The sequence below is a fragment of the Ricinus communis genome, chromosome 6 (genome assembly GCF_019578655.1).
Source record: "Ricinus communis isolate WT05 ecotype wild-type chromosome 6, ASM1957865v1, whole genome shotgun sequence".
NCBI classification, from domain to species: Eukaryota; Viridiplantae; Streptophyta; class Magnoliopsida; order Malpighiales; family Euphorbiaceae; genus Ricinus; species Ricinus communis.
This window is the reverse complement of record NC_063261.1, coordinates 14,725,226-14,738,851: the sequence shown is the minus strand read 5'-3', so window position 1 is coordinate 14,738,851 and position 13,626 is coordinate 14,725,226.

The following is a 13,626-nucleotide window of genomic DNA, read 5'->3' as shown; positions in this document are numbered from 1 at the left end:
ATAAGTCCAATTTATCCCAAATTTGATCTTTTGGCCTATTTACCTCCTGACGTTTCCAATTTGGCCAATTAGACCTAAAATTTAACAAAAATCAGCATGTGTAATTAACACCCAAATTTTAGAGTGTAAAAAGTATTAACATACATAAATTGTCTTTTAAAAATTATTTTTTATTCTCTCTTTATCCTCTTCATTTATTCTTTCTCTTTGTAGTATTTCTTTTTTATATTTTTTCTTTCAATCATCTTCTCCAAATAAATAATAATCATAAAATATATAATCTTTACTATCAAAGTGGGAATAATGGCAATATCGAGAGAGATACAGAAAGAGAGAGAAGTTAGAAGAGGAAAAGCTCAATCGTAGATTTAATTTTTGATCTTCAACGATCCTAACCTCGGATGAGGAAATAAATAACTACATGGCGAGCATCCTTTAGCTCCCCAAAATGACTGGTGAGACAACAAATTTGCGATGAAAGGTAATGGGCGAAGAGGTGAATTTGTAGCTTCTAGTGTCCATGACGAGCATTCTTCAATTGCCCAAAAATGATTGGTGGGACAACTTAACAATCGATGAAAGGTAATGTGCGGAGCGAGGTGAATATTTGACTTCTATCATTCAATTTGACCAAAACCAGAGGTTATGAGCACACATGACCACCACCATTGGCTTTGACATGGTGACACACACATGGCTCTCACTCTATTTCTTTTTATGTCCAACAAATATATTTCAAGTTCTTTTTATATACAAAAACAATTTAATTCATAGTTTCTTTAAAAATCTCGTTTATAATAAATTAATCATGCATTTGATATTTTAATCTAATTGAACCTTATATGTTTGGATTGATGAGTAATCTAAAGTAAATTTATTGTTCTTAATCTATTATTAGAAAATACACTAAAGAAACTGAAAAAGAAAAGAAAAGTTATTAATAATATAAAAATATATGTTAATGTATTTAAAGATGTGTGTCTTCTACACTAAGTAAATTTATTAAATTTTAGGTCTAATAGGCCAATATGAAAAAAATTAAGGGGTAAATAAGCTAAAAAGTTATTTTTAGAGTGAATCATACTTCTCAAACAAGTTCAGGAGGCAAAATAGCCTTTAAATTCAATCCACAAGCATATGTTTCATGGGAAAAGTACATATAAGTCTTTGAATTTTAATCAAAATACAATTAAATTCTTAAACTTTAAAATAGCTTAACTACACTTCTAAATTTTAAAAAATATAATAACCGCACAACTATCTCAGTTTAATTTATTATAAAATACTATGAAATCCAGTTAGTTTTAGAAGTTAAAAAAAAACTTATTTATTGCTTTTTAGTTCACATATTTTGTGGGTAAGAAATTATTAATTCAGTTTTTAATTGGTAATATCATAAAATGATAAACTTTTCCTTCACTTCAATAAAAAATCAGTGTTATCATTATTTATTAAAAAACTAAAATGCGATCAAAAAGATAAAATTAACTCTAATGATATAATTGCTTTATTTTTAAGTTTTAAAATTTAAAAATTAATAATATTTTGACAAAAAATGTAAAAATTTATTTATACTTTCTACTATATTTTATTAACCTATAAATTTCAATTTATTTTTTCCCTATTCAACAATGTTTATTTTATATCTTAAAAGTCGTTGTTTATAGACTCCTTCAAGTTTCAAATTGAGTTAAACTTAGTTATATTTGAACTGTTTATATCTATATTCAAGTTCGACCGATCTAAATTTGTGCATTAGATTTTAACTAAGTCCAATATTAATTAAAAATGTTGAACATTTTGTATATGAATTGTTCATATAGGCATCAAATGAATTTAAAAGAGATAAAGATTGCTAGATCATTCAAAAAGAATTAAAAAAAAATTAGAGTTCGAGCTCAAAGAAATTGAATAGAATAATTTTCAATATCTACCAACTATTTAATTTCGGCTAAAACTTCAAAAGAAATTTAACGGCATATAAATAAAAATAATAAATGGTAGCATAAATAGGTAATGAATGATCATAATTATGGATTTTAATGTTTTTTATACTATATGTGATAAGCTTTTATCCAAAATTAAGCAAGAGGCAGGCTTATAAAAATTAAAATTTATGGGTTCTTTTTTATGGATACATAGTAATTAAGGACGCGAATGAAAAAAGGAAAATCAGTATCCGAATTTTGGGTCTAAGATTGATATTACTCCCTTTTAACTATTTCGTGACGGAAATAAATTTTTCTCAGACGCGCCATAAACGGAAGTGGATTCACGCACTGCAGGATCTTGGAGAGTGATGATGTATGCGATGATTGTACCCTACGCTCTTCAGGTGAGTCGAATCAGCACCGCTAATTACTTGAGTGACACGTGGATGGCCATGCTTGTCTGCGATGGGAGTGGAGATATGGGTAGAAAATGACGCGATATGGAGGAGAGTGGGAATACGAGCCTAAGATGTCGGGACCACGTGGCGGTGACGGCTCTTCACGTTAGGCTATTAGTTTTTTTTTTTCTTTTCTTTTTCGGGACCTTTTGGTGTATCTAACATCCACGTCAAGGGCTAGAGGGGAATGGATAGGGTAAGATGAAGCTCATTTTCAGTAATAGAGCTTAGCAATTTCTTCAAAGTTTGGTAACTTGGAATAATTCTTTGGAATAGGAATCCATCTCTAAGGTCCTCTATTTTTTTTTTTTTTTTTGATTCTCTTGCATTTTATTTTCCATTTCTTTTTATTTGTAAATATTTTTTAGTCTATAGTAAAATCTTACTATGTTGTTTAATTGTATGAATTATGTTAATTTCAATTTTAATTTATAGTTAATTGAACACTAAAATATTATCATCTATTTTGATTATATATTAATACGTTAATCCAAATAGAAAATGTATAAAATGAGAGTAAATATATAAACATTACAAATATATTATTTAATTAATAAAATAATTAATTCCCATGAAATAGGAAAAGTTAAAAATAAAATTGTAACTAAAATTTGAAAAAAAAAATTAAAACATCGTGTTTTCAGATAATATTAAATTAACTATTACGTGCCAACTAATTTAGACATTTTAAGAAGAATATAACAAAAAGTTTGAAAAAGAAAAAGAGTTTAAAAGACCTCCAAATGACATTGAATATGCTATTAAGTTTCAATTATTCTTATGCATGCGATTATCACAATTAAGAAGTTAGTAACTTCTAACATAAAAGATATTAAGATATATGTACTATTTTAAAAATTAAAAATTAGATTTAAAAGTCATATTAACATTCCATATAGGATAGAGGACGTTAAATCTTCCTTATATATATATGCTAGATTAATGCCCGGGAAATGTGCGATTAATTGTATATTTTTATTATAATTTTTTTTGCAAATATTTATAAATTATATAATTAAATATTTAAAATATTAAAATTTATATTTATAAATAATATAAAAAATAACATGTCGAGATAATTTCAATAGAATATATGTAAGATAGGATGGGAAGAGTGATGAATGATATAAATAAGTATAAATATGATAATTTTAAAAGAAAATAAAAACTTTTCAAAAAATCGAATAAAATTTGAAATTATAAAGAATAATTTAAAGAAAAAAAGGATTATAAGATAATTAAAATGTTATATGTTTTATACAATATTTAATAAATTATCGAAAATAAAGATTATATAAAAGAACTTAAAAAGATAGAGAAAGTATGAGATGATTAAAAATCATATTTAATGTGTTGGAAATTGTAATATAATACTATTTAAATAATAAGAAATAGAAAAAAATAAAATTTTAAAAAATTAATTTAAAAGTCATATAACATGCCATGTAAAAGAGAGAAAACATTCTTAAAACATTGCTTTCATATATATAAATTGAGTAAAGACTAAATGCATATTTGAATATCTAAACTTTATCCATTTGATCGCCTTTACATCTTAACTTTTATATAATCTGAACTTTTTTCTTATGATACCTAAATAATTTTTGACATATAATTTCATTCAATATATCTACGTATAATGCTCATAAGTATTTAAATGTTAATAAAAAATAAAATTCATGTGTTTTTAGGTTAAATTATAAATTAAAAATATTTAAAATTAAGAAATATAATTTAAATGCTTGTTAAATTTAATTATAAGTTAAAACGTTAAAATGACTAAATAATTAAGAAATTTAAGTGTTTAAATATGTATTTTATCTTGAATAAAAATTTATGCAGTTTTTCAAGTTTTGCCATAAAGATAAAGTTATAAGTATAAAAACTATACAAATAGGTCCATTTAACATTTTGTCAACATTGTTAAAAATGATTATTCTGTATTTAATATATCGATGATGTATAAATAGTAAATTCTGAGTGACAGTATAATGATTTATACTCTAATAAAATGATAGACCCATAACTTATCATTTTTAGATCAATTAAATTCAAGTTTATATTTTATTGAGCATGTTGTGATATACAGTGTGTCGCTAAATATTGTATTAGTAAATAAATAAAATAATATTATTTTTAATTCTTATAATAATATAGTAATTAGTAATTTTCCGTTAATAATCAATCCTTTAGATTGGCTTGACTTGGAAAAACAAGAGAGGAGATCCATCTTAGCGATCATGATCAAATTGAAAGATAACATCACATTGTAACGAAAATAGAATTGTAGACTTTGACTACAAATAACATTTTATTTTTCTTACCACAGAATCTATCATTTTCATTTTGGATGCAAGTGAATAATAATGAAAGCACATATAGCTTTAAGCCGAGTCAAGGTTGTGATGGTAAGTAGGAGTATTTGTAGGTCAAATTGATCAGTTTAGAAGCTATATGCTAATTCAAACTATATTAATCGGATTGTATTTATTTAAAACTGAACTCAATAATTAAAATTGAAATATCAATAAACTCGGGTTCATTATTTTTAATCGGATTTGATTTTAAAATATAATTCAAAAAATTAAAATTTATATAAAAATAAAAAATCCTTAACAAGGAAAAGTAACAAACAAACATGTAAGTATAGTTAGATTAGATGAATATATAGAGTTAAAATAAGTAAAATTTAAAATTTAGTATTATTTTTTTATGAGAAAAAATAATACTAAAACAAATTATAAGAATTTAAGAGAAAAAATAATAAAATAAAATTGAGAAACCATTACAAAAACTTTAGAATTATGAAAGAAAAAAAATACATATATATATATACACATATAATATTAAAATGATGCAATTTTATATAGATAATATATTATATATGAAAACCCAATCCATTTTACTCGATTTTAGACATTTTTAAACTACATCCAATCCAAGACAATTTAAATCCAATAAATTAATTTCAATTTTTATCGAATTTTTTGAATTAATCGGGTTACGATTTGGTTAAACATTCCTAGTGCTAAGACTGATTGCTCCAACAACATCTCTTCTTTTAGGCATAAGGAACTAAAAGAGGTATTACTACATATATTAGGCATCAATTAAAACTTACGGTTGATTAAGTGATGCGATTCAGTTGGCAACATTGGCATTCCTGAACAAATTTGATAAATTAAGGTAGTGGCAGTTTTGTAATGCTGCTCCAAGCACTAAGTCAATATGGTGTTGAATATCACGAAGTGGAGGCAAACCGTCAGGTAACTTATCAGGAAACAAGTCACTAAATTCTGTAACCAGGGGAATTATAGTGTTTAGAATGGTAGTGGGCTTTGTCACCTCCTTCCCTAGCAGCATATACCCTCTATCCGACTCTTGTAGCTCCTCATCGAATTGAGCTAAGGACAACAGAGTGCTCGTCCCCGTTCCACTCACTGGTTTATGCACGTTTCCAATTGCTTAGGCAGCAATACGATCCTAACTCCACCAAAGGCGAAACTGTAAGTATTAGTTCGGCCATTATTTCTATCATACTGCCATGGCCTCCCCAACAGCAAATGGAAGGCATCCATCGTCACCACATCACACTAGACAACATCCTTATACACCTTGCCAATAGAGAACGATACCAGAGCTCTCTTAGACACTGCAACCTCCCCACCCTTCTTTAACCAAGCCAGTTTATAAGGCTTAGGATGATTTTCAGTATGTATAACTAATTTATTTACAGCCTCAACAAACACTATATTCTCACAACTTCTCCCATCAATGGCAAAACGGCATACCTTGTCTTTAATAGTGCAAGTAGACTGAAAGATATTAGTTCTAAGCCAATCCTCATCTTCTGAACTCGCTTTAGGAGTTAAGCAAAAATGCCTAACAACAAGAGCAGTCCCTATATCTCCTTTCAACAAGTCCTCATCATACACAGGTTCACCCTCAATATCTCGATCCTCCTCAACATAGTCGTCTGCTTCAAGGAAGAGGGCCTTCTTACCTGCTGTCTTCTTACATTCAGATAGCCTATGGCCAACCTCTCCACAGCCAAAACACTTTATGCCCCCTGCTGACCTATTAAATTGCCCTAGGCCTTTGTTGTTGCTGGAAACACCACTGCCACTGCTACTACTTGTTGTCTTATTAACACTGCTATTATTAACAGCAGCACTATTACCACCCCCCAATTGTTCGAATTAGCAACTCTGCGTGATTGTCTCTCAACCATTAAAGCCCTCTGGTGAGCTGCAGGCACTAAAACGGGATCAAATAAATTCACCGTGTCCTGTAATTGTGGCCTCAACCCCCTAATGTACCTTGCTACCAGTTGATCCTCCGTCTCCTGGATCCCATTCCTCGCGATCAATTGATAGAATTCAGCAGTGTAGTCATCCACCGATCTCATACCTTGTCTCAGATTTTGCAGACGTTGGTACATTAACCGCTGGAAGTTATATGGTAGAAAGACAGATCGCATATGCTTCCTCATTTTCTCCCAAGTAGCGATTTTATATCTTCCCAACCTGGTGCGAGTCAATTTTAACTATTGCCACCACACAATGGCCCTACCCCTTAACCTGGTGGCAACCAAAGGGACACGCTTGTCTTTCGGTACCCTTTAAAATCCAGAATCTCCTCAACCGTCGCCAACCAATCCAGAAATTCCTCGGCTTGAAGACTGCCATAAAATTCAGAAATCTCAGTTTGTATACCACTCTCCCAGCACCTATTATTGCCAACTGCATTTGGTCACTAATGTTGGTAGGGAACCTCGTCGTAATACTCATCTCCCAAATCCTCGTCTTTAACGAGCTGCTCAGGCAATTGTTTTTCTAGGCTCTATTCCGGTTACCCAAAATCGTGGTCAGTCTATTTGTCAACTGATCCACCACCCGATCCATTCGTTCGTCAATCATCTCTTGGATCCTCTGCTCCATGTCTCTCTTATATACCTCTTGCACACGCTGGTTCCTTCTAGGCGGCATGATCTCAGGATCGATGCTCTGATACCATGTAGACTAGAAATGCAGACATGTGGAGTTCGAAGTGGGTGATTTTGTTTAGGCAGTGTTGACCAATGATCGCTTCTCTGTGGGTGATTACAATAAGCTGTCTGCTAAAAAGGTTGGACCTGTTGAGATTGTTGTGAAAATTAATCCTAATGCCTACAGGTTGAAGCTGCCAAGTCATCTTCGTACTTCTGATGTGTTTAATGTTAAACACTTAATCCTTTATGCTGGTGATTCTTCTGATGATGAGAATTCGAGGGCGAATTTTGTCTAGCCAGGGGAGAGTGATGCGGTTCAGTTGGTAGCATTGGCATTCCTGAACAAATTTGATAAATTACGGTAGTGGCAGTTTTGTAATTTTGAGCAATTTCTCGAAGTCGGATTCGAGCGTTTTCAGAGGCTATTTTGGGTGGAAACGGGCCTTCGGTTCAAACACACGGCCTTTGGCCGTGATGTTCATTGCTTTTCGGGCAAATTCCTTCGTTTTGGCCCTTAAATCTTATTTTTTGTATTTTTGGCTTTTTGGTTTATTTTTGGTATTTTAGGGTTTTTCCCTAAAGACTATTTATTGTTCTTTTTGAACATTGTGGGGGCTGGTTGTTTTATCTTGAATTTCAATAAATTCGTATTCTCTTCCAATTTTTTGGCATTATTAAATCAACAGAATTTTGAGGATTGCACTTCCGGTATTCTTGTGAATCAACGGATTTGTAATTTATTGTACAGGCTTCTGCTACATCACTAAGGATGGTACCTTAGTGGGTATTTCTGATTATCTGACTCAACCGAACTCTAATGGAATGGATTCATATAATAATAAATGGACTTGGGATGGATTTAGAATTTAATTTTACTACTCGTGTCGGGTTTAAATTTGAACCCGTATATACCCCTTACCTGAACCTGATTATTTTAAATTTTATTACATCTTATTTGATTTTTATTATTTAGAATGTTATTTTAAATTTTATTAAATTTATGCTTGAATTTATATTAATATATTGAATAATTACTGTTGAATACTTAAGTTTGATTGTTTATATTTTTTTATTTTTTATTTTCATTAATTTTTGTTAATATATTTTAGAATTTAATTATTGTAACACATTCGATAAACATGTATCTATTTAATTATCAAAATATTCAGATAAACATGTATTTAACTAGTAAAATATATGCTACCTATTTAAATATTCATAAAATATATTTAATAGTTATTTAATTTAAATAAATTTTAATCGAATTTGAGTAATACGCAGATATTTTTATTCGGATTTGGAACAGATTTGAGTTTAAAATATACAAATATTCGTCTTTTTATTAGGTTTAGATTTGAATATTCTTAAATGGGCAGACACTTTCCATTAAGGACTAATTCCATATATTAAGGAATTAAGATAATTCTTCTTTTATTTTAAGGATTCAACACAGGTCAAAACAAGCATGCGGGTGACTCAAAGCTATAGACCAGTGGTAATCCAGGAAGCAATTCTAGCAAATAATATGATTCTAACCCAGCTTTCAAGTAAGTTGTGAAAGGAGAGGACATGTTCATATTTTCGTTGGATCACTGGCCTAAGACTGTTATCGTTTCACTATCAAACTTAATCTGCGTTAGAGTTATCAATCACTGGAGTACAGAATTTAATTAGCAAATACTAGAGATCAAACTACCTGGCACAGCAAGTACATTCAGATCAAATCTAAGGGAGTCTACTGATACTGCAAAGTCCACAAATGTAGAAACTACTTCTTCTTTTATTTGGTATCATTCATAAGATAAAAGACTCTTTCCTTAACGAAAAAAAAAGGAAAAAAGAAATTGACATCCGATATGGTTTGTCTACAGCGAGACAGGTACTGGACTCTCAGGCAAGATAGAATTGAAGTTAGCATATAATTGTCAGAAAATAAGATATAATTTACAGTCTTATTTTGTTTTATCAATTTCTTATCTACTTAAGAATGTTTATGCAGTTAAATAGATGTCATGCCAAATCAAGACTGGGATGATTTGAAGTTCCCGAATTTCAAATGAAAAACAAAAAAAGAAGAGAGCTTTCTTTATCTGTTGCCTTTTTCTTTTTCTACTGGATAAGGAAGAAGGGGAAATTTAAATGCACATAAGAGGACATCACCCGTCGCCTAGTGATTGCATTGGCAAATTACCTGTAGAAAGCTTGAACTTGGAGTCCATGCCATGCCGTTGGTCGGTTTCTAATGAAACTGCCCAGGGCGAGCCTTTTGAGCTTGTTAGGTGTAATATTTTCCCACTGTAAAAGGAGGACTCGCAGAATGCCACATAGACTATCTTGATCATGACTAGAAAAAATTTTAAAAAATATTTCAGACATATTTTTTTATTTTGTTATGAGAATCGATCCTACTACTTCTGGTCCACGAGTTTCCACACTTGAAAAAAAGAACCTAGGGCGCATCACTCAAATCATTGGGCCGGTACTAGATGTAGCTTTTCTCTCAGGAAAGATGTTTAATATTTACAACGCTCTGGTAGTTAAATGCCGGAATACTGTTGGTCAAGAATTAAATGGGACTTGTGAAGTACAAAAATTATTAGAAAATAATTGAGCTTGGGTTGTAGCTATGAGTGTTACAGATAGTCTAATGAGAGGAATAGAAGTGATTGACACAGGAGGTCCTCTTAATATTTCAGTTGGCGGAGCGACTCTAGGACGAATTTTCAACGTACTTGGAGAACCTATATATATATATATATATATATACCACTATATCTAATTTATACCTATTAAATAAAATTATCTCCATCTATTATTTTTATTTTTCCGTTACATTCTTTATGTTACGGGCCATGACATATATCAGCTTTTTAATAATAATAATAAAAATAAAGTATAAAAAATATATATTATGGTTAGGTGTCTTTGCATTTAGAGAATTGATTCTTTTTTTTTTCTAGCAAAGAAATAACATATGATTTAATTTTCATACATTTTTACTACTTTACTTATTAATATTATTAAATTTTTATAATTTAATATTAATATAATATTTATTTTCAATAATAAAATTATTTTATAAGTGATTTACCATCAAATCAAATATCATGATACTTTTAAAAATATTACAATTTAATTTTAGAAATTATTTCAATAATTCATAATAAAACTAAAAAATATATATTAATTTTATTTAACATAAATTTAATATAGATAGTTATATACTAAATCACTTAATATGTGATTTTGATATCGAAAATGAGTATTATATTAATATTAAAATATTAGTTTATAAGGTAGTAAATATGTAAGAAAATTAAATCACATGGTATTTTTTTATCACTAAAAAATCAAAATTCCTTAAGTGCAAAAGTATTAAACCACATGCGACATTTTTGTATATTTTTCATAATAATAATAATAATAATAATATCACAACCACCCAACTCCTCTCTTCTCTAACTATTTCATACCATAACTTATATAAATATACGAGCTATATCTTATCATAATATATATAAATATGCGAATGAGAGAAAAACAAGCAGATTTATTAAAAAGATTTTAATAATTATTTAATTAATTGGATTTAAATAAATTATTATTTTCAGTTATTAAAAAGGATCTAATTCTATTGAAATATTGATTTAATCGGCAACATTAACATTAAGTAACAAATTAGTATTCTTTTTAAGCTTAAGAAGATAAAATCGATTATGTGATAAAGGTTGAGTATTTGAATCCTATTCTAATATTTTCAAATGCCATTTTTAGCTAATATGAGTCTTTTGTTTTTATTGGTATCATATATATTAATACCAATTAATATAGTAGCGGTATAGATAATATATCAATCATCAGTTTAGTGGTTATATTATTTTTTTATTATGTAAATAATGATAAATTAAACTATTAATATTTATATGCATAACACGTTAATATCATTTATTTAATTAAAATCTATGTAAATTTACTATTTTAATTTAGTCATTTATTAACTTAATTATTGATATATAAAATATTTAACTAATAATTCATTTAGTATAAATCTAATTCTAAAAGTCTAACTTTATTATAATTTGAAATTATTAATAATTCTAATCTTAGTTTATAGTACATTAATTATATTCTTTGATATTATATTAATTAATAAAATAAATTAGTTTTAATTGTACAATAATTTTTAATCACACCAAATAATATATTAATTATATTTTTCATAGTAATTATATATTTAATCTGATTTTAATTTATAAATTATCATATTCTTATTATTATAAATTTATTTTATTTTTATTATATAAATAATAACGAGTCAAATTATTATAATTCATGTACAACATATATGAGTAAAATAATAGTTATCATTAATAAGCCTCACTAAAGGTATGTGTTGGTTCAGCTGATCAATGCAGCTAGTAGCTTATGACTTATTTTCATATATCTTTTATTTTATAATATTATTTGTAATGATACGAGTTAATAAAAATAGCTTATAATAATTAAGAATATTATGATTAATTTTGTTTAATCTAATTGTACTTGTTATTAAAAAAATTTAAAAACTATTTTAAAAGTAGAGACTAAAATTTAAATCACTAATACAAAAATATTGATCTCATATATCATAATTATCTAACTATTAAGTATCATTTTAAACTAATAATCATTTATAGTAAATTATAAAAAATTTAATAACGGTAATATTGTCCAAATATATAAAAAAATTTAATAATAATAAGTTCAATAATCATTTAATCATATGATATTAACTTAAAATAAATTATTATTAATAAATTTTAATAACAATAATGTTGTCCAAATATATAAAAAAAATCAAATCAGCTATAAACCGTCACTAGTAAAAAAAACTCTAAAATAGAACTAATAAAATCATTAACTTATTGAGAGTAAAATAATTATTATATATTGATTGTTAACTCGCACCAAACAGGTTTAATATAGTTGTCGAATAAAAGATAACTAACAGTTCCACAAAACTTCTAAGCCAAACATCCACCAAATGTTGCATGCGCTATCTTGTGTTATTATATAATAATCATTTATTTCATTTATATATTGCCGATTCACAGTGTAATTACAATACCAATCATAAAATATCAACTTATATATCTAATTATAATTATTTAAATTTGAATATAAACGAGTTAAATTATTTAAAGGGATAAATATTATTTACTCTATGAGATTTGGTTTAATATATGACTCTGTCATTGCATATTTTTATTATATTAAAAATCTCCTTAAATTTTAATAAAACTAACTACTACCCTCTTCCGTATAAGTTGAAGGACTAAACTGGTAATTTAGAATTATATTTGATCATTGAACTTATTATCAAGTATTAAATTCGTCCAAAATTAGTTTTATTATCAAATTAGAGCAAAATCTTATTTTTAACACGAGTTAATTTTAGTGTTTAATTAAAATAATAAATTTAATATTGGTTTACTTGATTATATCTTCTTTTAGCATAATTTAATTTAAAAAATTAAATATATTAAAAATACTTATTTTTTATTTACTATTATTAAATTACTATGTAGTTTAGTTTTAAATTTTTAAATAAAAGAAATAGTTAAAGTTATTATTTTTATTAGATACTAAAATTAAACTATAATAAAAATAAAAAAAAATTCTCGTATTAATCTCATTTGAATGGTTAACAAAAATTTAATTTTTAACTACAAGATTATCGTGATATTCTTCATTGATAGTGAACTTTTCAACTGGTGTCTAAATTGTTTCACTAAATTAAGACATGATTGTTTAATTTTATTTTATTTTTATATAGTTTAACTATAATATTTAATAAAAATAATTATAGAATGATATCTTTTAACTAGAAATATTTATTTTATATTAATAACTAAAATTAAATTATAATAATTTACTAATATTATTGTAAATCTAAGTAGTTTTAAAATATTTAAATTTGCTTGAATTAGATTGTTTCAAAATAAAAAATTATAACAATAAAAAGAATATTAAATTATTATTTTAATTAAACACTAAAACTAACTTGTGCTGAAAATAAGATTTTACTCTAATTTGATGATAAAATTAAATTTTTATCAAAATTAAAATAACTTTTAAAAGTGTTTATTATATTTTATCTCATTAAGATAAAATAAGTCATTTATGTATAAAATTTTAACTTAAATTAATATACTTTTACAATATTTATGTATGTTGATTTTTGTAATAATATATTAGATTTTTTATT